The 16,661-nt window shown below is 37.5% G+C and overlaps 1 long non-coding RNA gene across 2 annotated transcripts in view; it reads left to right on the plus strand.

Annotated features, from left to right (window-relative positions):
- The first annotated feature begins 1,213 nt into the window (after nucleotides 1–1,213).
- The window catches only part of LOC118012532, a 101,134-nt gene continuing 85,686 nt past the window's right edge, over nucleotides 1,214–16,661 (plus strand). For both annotated transcript variants that reach the window (XR_004679737.1, XR_004679738.1), the window contains exon 1: nucleotides 1,214–1,295. This is a non-coding gene — a long non-coding RNA (uncharacterized LOC118012532). The remainder of the gene's footprint in view (nucleotides 1,296–16,661) is intronic.

Raw genomic sequence — 16,661 nt, forward strand, 5'->3', positions numbered from 1 at the left:
GACCCATTTAATCTCTCCTCAGCCTTTATTCTCAGAGTTAAAAGGTCTGTGTTCTTTGATCAGACTTCATATGATAGTTTCTCAATCCCATTGCTTATCATACTTGCCTCCCACTTGGACCCCACCTCCTTTGGATGCCAAGGACAGAACCATATGCAATATTCTCAGTCTAGATATACCACGGGCTAGGCTTAAGAAAAGGGGAAAGTCTTCCCTTTGGTCTATTTTGACCTTCATGGAAATGCTGCACATTTGGAAAATGTGGTTATTGTTGATAGGATACGTCGCCTCTCTTTGCTATAAGGGTGTAGTAGCTTGATGATATCAAGGGGTTCATTTTATCTACACGGATTATTCCCTAAATGCAGATGGGTTCAGAGTACATCACCTTCCAAACAGTATCCCTTCCACACTGATGTCGGCTGGACAGCTGCCTGCTCAGCTTCCCGGCACTGTGGGGCCATGCTCTGGTGACCACACAACCTTGTCTGATCAGTCCACTTGCTCGGCACTATTGATTTAGTTCAGTGCATGAGAGCTTGGTGTGGAGGGCACCCCACCGGCTGGGGTGAAAGACAGGCTTGCTGGCAGGCACCATCCTTTTTACAAGCATGACCCACAGGGTGTCTTGCAACAGTGTATTCCAGGCTTTTTTGTCTGCAATGCCCAGAGATGAATATCTTTTACATTGCAAATCAGTTTATGCACACGAGCACACCCATACACACACACACACATCTGAAACCAAAATTTCACAAAATAATGCTCTTATTAAGTGATTTAACAATTAAATTTAAAAATAAATTTAAAAATAAAATATGGTAGAAAACCATTCCCAAACAAACAATATTCTTAAAAGATGCTGGGTGTTTACTATTAAATTGATCTCTGACACAAACTACTGAGCTGAGGCTAGCAGATTGAAACACAATAGGTTAGTAGAACTTTTATGTGAAGGACCCAGACTTTCTCTTCATTCTTTTCCTTTTAAAATTTCTTTTCCTCCCTTCCTGCCTCCCTCCCCTTCTTTCTTCCTAGCTCTGTTTCCTTTTTGAGAAATGCTTTCGCGAAGACATCATAGTACAAAGTTAGCAACATGCCAATCTGATCGTCACTGGAAGATCTGAAATTCATTCCATTTCCCAGCCTATGACTCATATCCTGGGTCATAGGCTGTTAAGTATCCTCAGTGTTACTGGTTGTTGCCAAATTATGCCCCAGAAAGGTTACACCAATTTACCTCCCCAGCAGCAGCGTATGTGGCTTCCCAAGTCTCCACATGCTTGGTAACACAGGTATTGTGAAACTTTAAACATTTTTACTAATCTGATGTGAAGTTGTTCAGATCATTTTCATAATTATTAGTGAAATCGAACACTTATCTGGCAAATGTAGATCAATCAGATTTTCTTGTATGTGAAATGACTATTCATACTTCTGGTCTATTTTTCTATTAGGTAGTGTTTTATTATTATTTTGTAGCATTTTTATATATTCGATGCACCAAGCATCTCTATACTAAACATTTGCTAGTTAAATGAATAGCAAATATTTTTCCCTGTAGCTGAAGGTATAGGAATTGCAATTAATTTTTTCCCAGTTGTCCCCAACCATACATTAAAAAGTCCCTCCATGTCTCTCTGATTTGCTAGGGCATTTCTATCACTTTACAAAGTTTGTATATATGCACGGGTCTCTAAGATTTGTACTCTCGTCTGTTGTCCTATTTCTTCATCTTTGAACAAATATCATACTGTTTTAATTGCTATACTTTCATAATAGGTTAAAAATCTGGAAGGGTAGGGGCGCATGGGTGGCTTAGTTGGGTAAGTGTCTGCTTTCAGCTCAGGTCATGATCCCAGGGTCCCTCTGCCCCTCCCCCCGCTTGTGCTCGTGCTCTCTCTCTCTCTCTAAAATAAAAAAATAAAATCTTCAAACAAACGTGGAAGGGCAAATGTTCTGTCATCCTTCAGGTTTACTTGGCAACTCGTGGCTCTTAATTTCTCTATCTGGGTTTTAGCATATTTATTTAAACTCCATAAAAATTCTTGTTGGTATTTGAATGGAATTATGTCGTGTTTATTGACTAATCTGGGTAGGTCTGCCATCTGTCGAAACTTCTCAAACTGTTTAATAAGGTTTACATCTCTATTCAGATGATCTTTTATTTTCTTAATATTTTGTCATTTTTCTCCATTAAACTTATTGAAAATATCTTGTTAAATTTAGTCCTAAATAACTTAAGGTTTTGTTAACATAATCTTTTCCCATAATATTTTCTAATTGATTATTTTTGATGTATAAGAATACTATTGATTTAGTCAGTCTAGAAATCTTTATGAGCCCTCTTTCTACTTCAGAACTTTGGGTTTTCTAACTAGACACCTGTATTATAATATAAGGATGACTTTATTGTTTTCAAATTTTTGTAGTGTTTGATTATTACAAAAAAAGCTGTTATGATTATTCCCATATAAATATTTATCTGGAGAGAGCTTTTATTTTTCCTAAGTAAAGAGTGGAATGACTGGGTCATATGGTATGTTAAACTTTTTAAGAAACTTTTCAAAGGGCTGTATGATTTTCCATCCATTCCCACTAGCAATGTAGGAATGTTCCATTTGCTCAAAACCCTTGTACACTTGCTATGGTCAGCCTTTTTAATTTTAGACATTCTGATCAGTGTGTAGAAATACTTATTGTTGTTTTAAATTGCATTTCCCCAATGCCTTATGAGGTTGTGTACATTTCCATGTACTTATTTGTCATCTGAACATTTTATTTGGTACAGGGTCTGTTCCCATCTTTTGCCCAGTTTTTAAAATTGGGTTGTCTGTCTTATAATTAACTTGTAAAAGTTTCTTATATATTCAGGATTAAAGTCCTTTGTTAGGTAGATGTTTAGCAACTATTTTATCACAGACGGTGGCTTGTCTTTAATTTCTTTAACAGTGTCTTTTGGAGAGAAGAAATTTCTAATTTGATGAAATCCTATGGGTTGATTTCATTCTTTTATAGTTCATATTTTTAGTGTTGTGTTAAGAAGTTTTTCTCAAAGCCAAGGTTATTAGGATTTTCTCCTGTTTTCTGTTTTATTTTTATAATTTTAGCTTTTACATTTAGGTTTATCCATTTTGGGTTAATTTTGGCATCTGGTAAGAGTTGAAGTTTTGTTTTATTTTGTTTTGTTTGAATGTGTTTATCCAATTGCTCCAGCACCATTTGCTGTAAAGATTTTCCTCTTCCCCATTAGATTTCCTTGGCACTTTTGTTGAAAGTCAGTTCCATAAATGTGAGATCTACTTCTGAACTCTCAAGTCTGTTCCATCGATCTACATGCCTATCTTTTTGTCAAAACCACACTATCTTGATTACTGCAGTTTTATAATAAATCCTGAAACCATTAGTTCAATCCCTGACTTTTTTCTTTTTAAATGTTGTTTTGGCTATTTTAGGTCATTTGCATTTTTTTAAGAGAGAGAGAGAGAGAAAGTGCATGCAAGCATGGGGGAGGGGAAGAGGGAAATGGAAAGAGAGAATCTTAAGCAGACTCCAGGCCCAGAGTGGAGCCCAACACAGGGCTTGATCTCAAGACCCTGAGATCACGACCTGAGCCATAATCAAGAGTGAGACGCTTAACAGACTGAGCCACCCAGGCGCCCCAGTCATTTGCATTTCCATATAAATTTTAGAATCAGCTTGCCTATTTCTGTAAAGAATAAGCTTGCTGGGATTTTGATTGGGATTATAATTAATATCTAGATCATAGCAGCCTTTGCTGTAATAGCCCCAAACTGGAAACAACCCAAATGTCTTTCAAAAGGTAAACAAATAAGCAAATTGTGATATATCCATATGATGGAACACTACTCAACAATAAAAAGAAATGAACTTTTGATACATGCAAACACATGGATGAATCTCAAAACCATTATGCTGAATGAAAGACCAAAAAAAAAAATGTATGGGGTATACTTCCATTTATATAAAATTCTAGAAACTGCAACCTAATCTGTAGAGAGTAGTAGAAAGCACACCAGTGTTCCATGGTGCTGGGGACTGGGGCTGGGAGGGGAAAAGGAAGGGATTACAAAGATATGGGGACATTTGGAGGTGTTCTGGATAGGTTCATTATTTTTATTGTAATGAGGGCTTCATGAATGCCTATATATGTCAAAAGTTAGCAAATTGTATACTTATTGTGCAGTTTATTATAGATCACTTATACTTTAATAAATCTATAAAAAATATCTTATAACAATTAATTTAAAAAAAATCCTTTTCCCTATCAACAACACTGTGTAATCTATGGATGATGGTGGGCATCTTGGTGTTGCTCCTGACATATAATGGATTGCTGCTCTGTTGGTTCATAGGGATCGCCCTTCTCCTCTCCTCCCCTGTCTCTTTGTCCTGTCCTTTCTTTTCCCTCCTTTCTTCCTCCCTTCTTTTGTTCTTTCCTTCCCTCCCTCCCTCCTTCTTTTCCTTCCCTCCTTCCTTCCTTCTTCTCTTTTCCCCCATAGGTTTGTGACAAAGTCTATCAAATTAAAGAGTTTCCTAAATCTCTAATTTTTTTTTCCTAAGCACATGTGAAAGTTGAAGTTTCCAACTGTTTTTTTTACATTTAAAGAATTAACATACATTATTATTCTTACTTTGTTAATGTAAAAGATTATATGCATATATATGAATATATATACACCCACCCACCCACACACACATATATATATAAATGTCCAAATTGCTTGCATTTTTTTGGATAAATCTTATTTAGGCTTGAGACATTTTTATTCTTGAAACGATAGATTTGATACACTACAGTTCATTTAGGGTGTTTTTTGTTGTTTTGTTTCTTTTTTACATGAATATTCCCAAGCGAGATTGACCAATAATATTTCCTTGCCTTTGTTTTTCTAGTTTTGATGTCAAGTTTGGACTCATAAAATGTGTTCAGACACTTCCCTACTTTTATATTTTTTGAAGCAACTTATATAATATAAGATATAATATATCTTTTCTCTGAAGGTTCACAAAACCTCATCTAAAAATCATCTATTGATGGGACTTTTGGATGGTGCAGTCATTTAAGCATCCAATTCTTTTTTTTGGCTCAGGTCCTGATCTCAGGGTTGTGAGATTAAGCCCTGCGTTGGGCTCTGTGCTCTGTAAGGTGTCTGCTTGTCCCTCTCCCTGCTCCTCCCCCTGGCTCGTGCACACTCTCTCTCTAAAATAAATAAATTGTTTAAAAAATCATCTATTGTTGCTTTAGGGGTAAGGTATATGTATGCATATTTACAGATTCAATGACTTTAATAATTATGAACCTTCTAAGTGTTCTATTTCTTCCTTTAATTGTTTAAAAGACTTTAATTTTTAGAGCCATTTTAGGTTCACAGCAAAATTTAGTGGAAAGTCCAGAGATTTCTGATATGTGTCTGGCCCCCACACATGCATAACTTCCCCCATTATCAACATCTGCCACAGAGTGGTGTATTTGTTACAATTGAGAGACCTGCATTGTCACATCATAGTCACCTGAACACCATAGTTGGTGTTACAAGGTCACTCTTGGTGGTGTACGTTCTGTGGGTTTGGACAGATGTATAATGCCATGTATCCATCACTGTGGTATCATACAGAGTATTTTCACTTTCTAAAATTCCTCTGTGCTCTGCCTCTTCATCCCTCTCTGTCTTAACCCCTGGCAACCACCAAACTTTTTACTGTCTCCATAGTTCTGCCTTTTCCAGAATGTCATTTGGTTGGAATCATAGAGTACGTAGCCTCCTCAGGCTGGCTTCTTTCAGTTAGTTATATGCATTTAAGTTTCCTCCATGTCTTTTTATGGCTTGATAGCTCATTTCTTTTCAGTGTTGAATAATATTCCGTTGATTGGATGTACCACAGTATTTATCCCTCTTAGTCAATTTTTGTAGTTTGTATTCCAGAAATTTTACCATTCTAAACTTTTTAAATTTATTTTTTAAAAGATATTCATAGTGTATATTTTTCTATGTCTATGCATTATATATGTATACAGAGAAAGAAAATCTCTATTGTATCTGTGGTTTTGCCTTACTTGTAATCGCTAATACCATTTTCTTGTGTTTTCTACTATTTGCTTGGCTAGGCTTGCTTAAGTTTTCTCATTTAAAAGAACCAGATTTTGGGGTACTTAGATGGCTCAGTTGGTTAAGTGTCTGACTCTTGGTTTTGGCTCAGTTCATGATCTCAGGGTTGTGAAATCAAGCCCCGCATTTGGCTCCATGCTCAGCGGGGAGTCTGCCTGAGATTCTCTCCTTCTGCCCCTCCCCCTCCACCTGCACTCACACAGGCTCTCTTTCTTTCTCTCAAATAAATAAATAAATAAATATTAAAAAAAAACAACCACAACAGATTCTGGTTTTGTTGATTTGTCTGATTTATTAGTGTATTCTCTGCTCCATTAGTTTCTTCTTATATCACTATTTATTCCTTTATTCTCCTTTTTGTTCTTATTGCTTTTCTAATTTCTTGAACTAAACACATAATTTTTCAATAAATACATTTAAATACATTTAAAGCTATGAATTTCCTTCGAAGCACAGCTTTAGCTTCATTTTACAATTTTAAATATATTTATCTTTCCGTCCTAAGTCTGGGCTAAGTCCTCAGAACTATTTTGCATTTCACAGTTTGTTCTGTGTCTGATCTAGACTTTATTCTTGATGTCTTTTTTAAAATTAAATTAGCCAACATATAGTACCTTATTAGTTTCCGATGTAGTGTTCAATGATTCATCAGTTGCATATAACACCCAGTTCTCATCACATCATGTGCCCTCCTTAAGACCCTTCACCCAGTTACCCCATCCCCCCACCCACCCACCCCTTCTGCAACCCTCAGTTTGTTTCCCAGAGTTAAGAGTCTCTCATGGTTTGTGTCCCTCTCTGATTTCTTCTCATTCAGTTTTCCCTCCCTTCCCCCATTATGCAGATCCTCTGCACTATAGTTAAAAATAGGGCTACCCTAAGACCTAGCAATTGCACTACTGGGTATTTACCCCAAAGATACAGATGTAGGGAAACGAAGGGGCGCTTGCACCCCAATGTTCATAGCGGCAATGTCCACAAGGGCCAAACTGTGGAAGGAGCCGAGATGGTCTTCAAAAGAAGAGTGGATAAAGAAGATGTGGTTATATATATAATGGAATATTACACAGCCATCAGAAAGAATGAATACCTACCATTTACATCGATGTGGATGGAACTGGAGGGTATTATGCTAAGCAAAATAAGTCAGTCAGAGAAAAACAATTATCGTATGTTTTCACTCATATATGGAATATAAGAAATAGCTCAGGTGTATGTTTTTTTAAAGTATTTTATTTGAACAACTACACTTGTCATCTCTAAGATTTCTAATTGTTTTTTTTGTTGTTGTTTTAACCTAAATTTGTGAAAAAATATTTTTGGTTGGGGGGGGGATTCTAGATTGAAACATTTTCTTTCTTCCAGTATTTTAAGATGTTATTTTATTGTTATTTTATTGTTTGCCTTCAGTCTTCTTGCTGCTTTTTTGAAAGTAACATGTTTTTCTCTGTGGCTTCTGCATGCCTTAATTTTTTTTTCTCTATCTTTGATTTTTAGCCACTGGACTATGCTGAGTCTAAGTGTGGTTTTCTTTGGGTTTACATTGCTTAGGGTTTCTGAATCGGTGCGTTGGTTCTGTCATCAGCTTTGCGAAACTTTTCTCTAGAAGAATGCCTACCTACCTATCCTTATTCTCCCACTTGTTCTTTTGGGACTCAGTTACATGTACTTAATTCTCTACATTACTTCTTACATGTCTCCTATGCTTTGCTATGATTTTTCATACATTTTTCTCTTTAAACTTCAGTTTGTATATCTGCTATTCCCTCATATTTAAGTTCCTATCTGTAATTCTTAATTTTTGATATTGTATTTTGTAGTTCTACAATGCTCATATAATTGTCTTTTATAATTTGTATCTCTAGTAATTTTTTATTATATACTAGACATTTTATTAAAAGGAATTGTAGAGGCTCTGGATAATATGTTCCACCAGAAGAGATTCTCTGTCTGAGACATTGGGCGGATCAGTATGGAGCTGACCACATCAATCTACTCAACTTAGGTTGGGACTGGGTTGCAGTTTTAGTGAGATTCATTTCATTCACCTCTGTTTCCTCTCCATTTCTTGGACATGTCTCTCCCAAGCTTTTGCTTGACAGGCTTCTAGGTTCCTATCTCCCTAATCTTAAAATACCAGAGAAAATTCAGGCTCATCCTTCAGAAGTGTGCAGTTTTGTCCCTTCCAAACTTGGTAAATGTCTTGTGGAGGAGAACAGGCATGCATGTTTGAGGTGGGACACTGTTCAAACAGAAGAGTTTCTTCTAAATATTGTGAGACCAGTGGACATTTCCTATCTTGTCAAAGTTCCATAGTCTTTCATGCAACCCTAAATTTTTAAAAGAAACCATACAGGAAGCCAGTTGTGCATTACTGGATCCTGAGGTTTCCAAATTGTTAAGCCAGCCCTATGCCACCTCCAAAAGTTTTGTCCATTTCTCTTCCTCCTAACAAATCCCTTGTGTTTGGTAGGTCTCATCCTCAACCAAAACCAAAATTAACAGATAGTGCCTGGAGGAAAAGGACAACAATTAATTGACTACTCACATTGGAAGAACTCTCTCTACTCTGAAAATGTAGCTCATTTACTTCTTTGTTTCTACAACTCTTGATCTTTAAAGACGTGATTTTTTGCAATGTATCTGGATTTTTAAGTTGTTGCAGTGAAATCAGTGGTCTGCCACCACCTACTACATTTTCCCCAAAACCGTGATCATATTTTAAAGTAATTTTAAGATTTCTCTTATTTTTATCTTATTTAGGGTAAAAAAAAATCTAATTTGATTTTTTTTAACTGCCATTTAATCATCTTCGTTCATGTCTTTGGGATTTTGATTTGCAGGTTCATCTTGAATTTGATTTTTTTTCTTTTTTGCTTCCTTTCTCTTTGTACTTATCACTTAATGGTTTAGTGGTTTTGTAGTTACCTCCTTTTCTCCTTCTGGGAGCTCCCAGACCAATGCTGTGCTTTGTACCGGTGGTTCCTGGCTCTTATTCCCATGGGAATATGGAGCCAGCAGGATGCTTCTCTTAAGTCTTGATTGCAAACTTCCTCTTCATACCTAGGACAATGTGAGAACAACTTCTTCAGCTTTCTGTAATGGGCAAGGATGAGCTGCCTCAGTTTCTGTTTCCAACCAGCGAGTTTAGCTCTGTTATCCTGCTTCATGCTTATGTGTGTGTATGGGAGGGGGTGGTGTTTTCAGCTTGTGAGCTACAGGATATGAATTCCTTCCACCCTTATCTTCTTCTAGACCTGGGTTCCAGCAGGTGTCCTGCTGTACCCTTGCTTATTGGTATTTCTGTTCTTTCATCTTTCTACAGAGGTGTCCATCATGCTTTTGACCATGACTATCTTTTTTAATTCCAGTTTTTATTTTTTATCCATCTTAGCTATGTGTTTGAGTTGAGAGGAGGTGAACATGATCAAAGCATAACATTGCAATGCAATTTCCTCCAAGAGTTGAACTCTAGATTTTTTTAGCCATTGTATTTTGGCTTTAAATAGCTAGTGCATAAAATCTTCCTTTGGATACAGTAGGACAGCACCTCCCACTGTCACCTTTGTGTACTCTCAGTGTTATACAAGTAGGCTTGGATCAGTCACCTTTACAGAATGTAGTTTTGAATTCCACAAAAAATGGGTCATGAATGAGACTCTCCACAGATTTCCCAAAGGACATGAGATTTAAATAAAGCTCCTATGTGCCCTCAACCATAGTGATATATATCTAACACACATTGCATACCAAGAATTGGACCACATCTCTCACCATTGTCATTGATAATAAAAGGCCAGAGTCTTCAAGCAAGTTTAGTTTTCTTTTTATCCTTGGTCATTTGTTAAATTTTTTCATTTTTCCTTGGATTACTCATCTTTCACTGGACAAGAATTTATTGAGCGTAGTGTTGTCCTTAGTACATAGGCAGACAGATCCTGGGCAAATCCATTCAGGAAGCTCTAATGTTGCTTTCCTAAAAATATCTCCCCAACATTCTTGACTGGTATGAAATGCCCATCATCACTCTCTTTTGAAGGAAAAAAACGAAATTTGTTATAGTCAAATATCTTACTGGATTTTCTTTTTGAAAAGCCCAATTGCCATCATATATTAGAAGAGATGAGTTTAACCTTGATTTGGATGGGATACAAGCAAGTGCAAGAGAGAGTTGTCCAGAGCAGTGTATTTATAAGGTCCATGGGAATGCCCTAGTTACCAAGAGATGGTGGGAGGACACCATTCAATGATGACAGACAGGAGAAAAAAAAAATCCAAGAACATGGGATCCCATGCATGTAAAAGCAGGTATCTTCCAAAGTGTCTTAACAAACAGAAATGAGGACAATTCAACTGCTCTTAGATGGGAATGATCTCACAGGAAGAGAATTTTAAAGAGCTTAAAAAGTTTTTATATTTCTATACTGATGGGTTCATTTATTCATTTTTTCCATTTGGTTAGCAAATATTTCTTGAGCACTTCCTATGTGTTAGGAAAAGGAAATGCTAGGTGCTGGAAATACAGATGAACAAGACACAGTCCTTGTTCTCAAAGGGCTCACCGTTGATTGGAGAAGACAGACAAGCACACAAGGAAACATCCAGAAGTGTAGAAGGTGCCCAGAATGTTCCCCTCAGGAGGAGGGGTATGTACCCAGGAGTGAGAAGGGGCTGAATTCCCATCCAGAACATACTGCTTCTTACATGTTTTCCCTAAAGAAAGATGAAGAAGAAGAGCCTTTCACATTATGAGAAGGATGTGGGAATGTGAGAGGAATCTACATCATGTTGGCAAGCAGGGTTTGGAAGCTTCTTTAAGTTTAGATCTTCTTTAGAAAACCAAAGCTCCCCGCCCCCAACCTCTTAACTCCACCTCCCCACCAAAAGGAAAGACAGTGGATGAGCAACTATGAGACATACAGAACCTGTGGGAACTTGCACTTGGCCATCAGTAGCATTTATCCAGACATGCAATCCTTTGGTTCAGCCCTCTAGGAACTCAGACTAGGCTGTTCTCACCTGTTTTCAGGATCAAAAAGAAGTGAGTACTGAAAAGGACCTTCCATTATCATAAAAAATGAGGCTCATGGGCTCATATCATATCCCACGATTAAAAAACAAATGACTAGGAGGTAAAAAAAAGAAAATATAAGTATTCTAATGTTCTTGTTTCTGTAACATGAAATATTAGAGGCTTTGCAGATATCCTGAGGTTGGGCATAGTGTAGAATAATGATATCTGCTGCCATTTCTTGAGATATTACTATGTGACGCGTACTGTATTAAGTACTTTATAGGCATAATCTCATTTGGTCCTCATCTTTTATTATTGTTCCTGTTCAATATATTAGGTCTAGAGGTGAGAACGTGGTGCCTCCTGGGAAGTGAAAGAGATTCATTTTGAGCAGAGTGTGCTCTGCAAGGTGGATAATGCTGATGGATGAGGCTGCGAGATAGGGAGGGGGGTATATTCTGAAGGGCTCAGAAATGTGGATTTTTCTGACTGCAAACAAAGCAAGTGAGATTGAGGAATTACCACATCCAAATGCACCCAGCCAGCAGGAAGTTTTGGCATCGTTACTTCTTTCTCATCCCTGAGGTTCCCCAATTTTTTCTTGCTTGGGAAATCCCCTCCAATGACAGATCTCTGCCCATCGACCAACCAAATCCTCCCCCTCCTCTCTGCAGATTGGCCCATCAGCAGCTGGGAGAGGGCCACACAGTGCTGCAGGGGCTAGTGAGGGGAAGATAGCCGCCAGCGTTGGCCTCCACCTGGCTCACCCAGAAAATGGTTTTCTCTAGGCGTAATTAAGGATGACTTGATGTCTACACAGCTACACTTAAGTCTTTGTTGGCCTGCTGTTGTTCCTACTGAGCGTAACAAGGCCTAAAAGCTCTATTCTGGTTGCCTCAGCCAAGCGCCAAAGGGGAAAGAAATTAAAAAAAAAAAAAAATCACTACTTTCTTTCACTAAACATGCCCATTTACTTGTTTTTCTATTTTATTGCATTAGTCATTGCTATAAACCCTATGTGGTCTATTTTTCCCCCTTTTATGATAGTGACATTCCATAGCCAGGTAAGCACTCAAACCATGAAACAGACCTACAACATGTATCCAAAGGCAAACCATGAAACAGACCTATAATATGCATCCAAAGGCAAACCATGAAACAGAGACCTATAACATGTATCCAAAGATGTTGGCTAAAATTCCAACAAATGGTCCCCTCCATATGGATCCCCAGAGGCTCCCAGACCAGGGGAAACCCTTGTTCCTTCACTCTTCAGAGCATCTCTGAAAGGAGAGTGATTGTAATTATCGTCATTATCATTTTGGTGTGTGGTATTGGCCGTGTTCCTTCTTTATTCCAAAAACTAGAGTTGCCCAATTTAGCAAATAAAAGTATAAGACACTCAGTTAAATCTGAATTTCAGATTAATGACAAATAATTATTTAGGATCAATAATGCCCCATACAATTTTTGGAACAGACTTATCCTAAAGTATTATTTAACCTGGCAACCCTACCACCAACTCAACTCTATAAACACATAATGAGTGCTATCTTGACTATCACTAAGTGCTGAAGAGTCACTCATGAATCAGACACACATTTTCCCCTGAAGGGGTTCAAAGGCCAGGAAGCTGGAGATAAGAAGCAACTAAGAAAAATAAACCCGGATATGGATCAGACAACTCACAGTATCCACTCACCCAAATACTCACACATACACAAACACCAACCAAAGGTAATTTAATTATGAATTTCAACACACACAAAAATGCAAAACAATAAATGTTAGCATGTATTAAAGTATTCAGGACTACAAAAAAAAAAAAGAGTAATATGATTCAACCAACTAGGATTCAACCCTGAAATGCAAGAGGGAGTTCAAAATGCAAATATCTACTAATGTAATACATCACATTATTATGTCAAAAAATTGATAATCTCAACATGTAATGAAAAGGAACTTACCACGTAAATATTTGTTCATGAAATTAAAAAAAGAAAACACTTAATAAAAGCAGGAATGGGGCACCTGGGTGGCTCAGCCGGTTAAGCCTCTGACTCTTGGTTTCAGCTCAGGTCATGATTTCAGTGTTGTCAGATCAAACCCCACGTCAGGCTCCCCACTCAGGGGAGAGTCTGCTTCTCTTCCTCTCCTTCTGACCCTCCCCCTGCTCACATGCTCGCTCTCTCTCTCTCAAATAAATAAATAAATCTTAAAAAAGTAAGAATACATAGACAAGTACTTAATATGATAAAATACAGAAATGAATTTATTCCTAAATATGAGAACAACAACAAAAGTCTTAGAAAAACAGATATAAAACCTGTGTGTATGTGTGTGTGTGTGTGTGTGTCCCATACCAAAAGTCAGAATCATACTTAGTGGTGTAGTAGCAATATTTTCCTTAAGCCAGGAATGAAACGATGATGGTTATTATCACAATTATTATTTAATAATTAACCATTACAATTAACCATTGGTAATGGTAAGTATTAACCATTATAATTGGGCAAAAGAAATAAAAACTAAGAGATATAAATACTTAAAAGGAGATACCAAATCTGTTATCTTCAGATGATATAACTAAAGACCCAGAAAATCTAAGATCATTTGAAGGTGTTAGAAGAAAATTCAACATAGAAGAAAAAATTCAATAGAGTGTCAGTTAACAAATGCTTGTGCAAAAGTCAACACCCTTTTCTATGAAAAGCAAGAATCAATCAGAAAATGGAACAGAATAAAAATTCTACCAATAATGGCAACCATAGACATAATTTCTAGAAGTAAACATAATTGATCATATGTGCAGGTCCTACACGAAGTAAACTTTAAGATGAAGGATCACAAAAGAAGTTCTGTGCTAATAAAAGATGTACTGAGTTCTTGGATAGGAAGTCTCAATTTTATAAAGCTATCAGGTTTTTTCAAAATTAATTTCTAACCTGCAATCTTAATGAAAATATCAAGAGGGCTGTTTTTAGCTTGACAATAATGTGTGAAATTCACCTGAAAAAATAAACTTTTGAAAAAGAAGAAGGAACAGAAGAGATCTGTTTGACCAGGTATTCAAATGTATTATGTAGTTATAGTAAATATTATACTTTGGATGTGAAGAAAAAAATTTCAGGGGAAAAAAATCAGTGGGATGGAATGGAGAGAACAAAAATGTACGTGAGCACTAAATATAAGATAAAACGTTTAAAATCTGTTGGATAAAAGAGAGAATTTCTTAAATTCACATATAGTGAACACACAATGTTACACTAGTTTCAGGTGTAACAGAGATTATTTTAAAAGATACTTCAATTGAGAGCACCTGCGTTGCTCAGTTGATTAAGCATGGACTCTTGGTTTTGGCTCTGGTCACCATCTCAGGGTCCTGGGATCAAGCTCTACATCTGGCTCTACACTCAGTGTGGAGTCTGCTTGAGATTCTCTCCCTCTGTCTCCCCCTCTGCCTCTCTCTCCACTGGTGTGCTCTCTCTCTCCCTCAAAATAAATAAATAAATCTTAAAAAAAAAAATACTATAACTGGACCACCGATTTAAACATGTAAAAATACAGTTATGTAAGTTTCCCAAAATGAGAAGTATAAGAAGCTTTCATAAAGCAGATACATAAGTCAGAAATTATAGAAGAATAGCCTGGCAATGTTGATGAATTAAAAATGTAAAGTATCTGTAAGCAAAGCCATATATAGAAAGTGAAAAAAGAAGAAAAATATTTTTATACATATCAAAAAAGGCTATTGTGTTTTAATTAACAAAGAGCTCATAAAAGGCACTGAGAATAAAGACTAATAACCACTCAAAAAACTGTATGAAGTTTGTGAATAAGCAACTAACAAAAAATAGAATGGACAATTTCTCATAATTTAATAAAATCAGCAGTAATTCTGTGTAACTGATCAGATGGGTAAAAATTAATGGATTTGGTGGTATCTAGAGTAGGCAATTTGCATGGATAAATCAGCTTTATAAGCCATTGGTGGGCATGTAAGTTGGGATACCCTTTCTACAGGACAGATATCTGGGTGATATCTACCAGAACTAAAAATGCACGCTTGCTCCCTTTGACTGCTAAGAGCACTTGTAGGAACTTATCTTTGTGTAAACATATGCCAAAGTAAATGTACAAAGTTATTCACTAGAGTATTGTTTGTAATTTGGGGGGATAAAAGTGGAAGCATAGTGCCCACCATTAGGAGACTGGTTAAAACTTGTGATACATCGGTTTGATGGACAAAAGGGAAACCAGTGAAAAGAAGGGGGCATGAGGTGGATGCTGATATGGAAAGATCCCTGGAGAAGTGTTGTGTGAAAACCCAAAGTGGAGGTGAATGGTGTAGTATAGTCTCATGTGAAAAAAAAAATGTTTTATACATAACATATAAAGAGAAATACATATGGATATGATATTATGCAAAAATATATAAATATATAAATATGTATAGGTAGGGACTTACCTATGATATTCATATACTGGGAAATGCAAACATTTTTTTGTAAGAACAAAAACTGTTCATTGTGTTGAGCACTAAGAATAGAGATTGAGAGTCAGAAGAGGGGCAGATTATCTTCCATTTTATGCCTTTCCACACGTTTTGAATTTCCTAAGCATACACATGTATAGCTTTCTATTTTGTCCCCATGCCACCTGGAGTTATTTGGGGCTGTGGGATGAAAGACTTTTTTTTAAAAAATCATGTTTTTTTAAAAAATCACGTACATTTTCCTTGTGATGATAGGGGTCAATGCAATGCTCAGAGGAGTGACTGTCCAGATTTGGTAACATCCGAGGCTAGCAAGCTCGTGCCTGTTCTTTTGCCTCTTCTCCCACTCCCAGCAGGACAACTCAGTGTCTGTCATTTTCCTAGGCTCCCCTCCTCACTTCCACGCCACGCTCCTCCTCCCTAGGCTCCTGCTGAGGTCCAAGCATAGATGGAGAACTGCTGCTGTTGGATTAACTGGTGCAGTCACAGCTCCAATCTCTCGCACCTGCCAGGCTCCTGGAGGTCTCTTCTTTGGCCCCCCACCCCCACCCCCACCCCCGGGGCTGGTCTGGAATTCCCCTTGCTTGAGCAGTGCCGGCCTCCTCCCAGCCTGGCTCTCCTGAGTGAGCTGCCTAGAGAGGTTGCCCAGGGAGGTAGCGCCCCACTTGGAAGTCGGTGGGGCTTTCAGGTAAAATATAGGTGCTGCCTCTTGCTGGGTGATGACCATGCTTCACTTCTCCAAGCCTCAGTACCTTCAACTGTCAAATGGGGGATGATAGCATCTTCCTCCTAGCTCTGCTGTGGGCAATACAGTGAAATAATGTATGTCCCCCAGTCGGTGAGCAAGAAAACCTAGCTTTCTTTTGCTTTTTTTCCGCTCTTTATTTTCCCATAGTTTTCTTTCCTTATGGGGTGGGGAGAAAGGAAGGAAGGCTATTGCTAGGTTGCCAACCAATGTGACAGAGTTATGACGTGACTTAGCAATGAGAGCCTTGGAGCTATCCATGCTCCAGACCCTGTC

The sequence above is a fragment of the Mirounga leonina genome, unplaced genomic scaffold, assembly GCF_011800145.1.
Source record: "Mirounga leonina isolate KUSES-001 unplaced genomic scaffold, KU_Mleo_1.0 Mir_151, whole genome shotgun sequence".
Classification (NCBI taxonomy): domain Eukaryota; kingdom Metazoa; phylum Chordata; class Mammalia; order Carnivora; family Phocidae; genus Mirounga; species Mirounga leonina.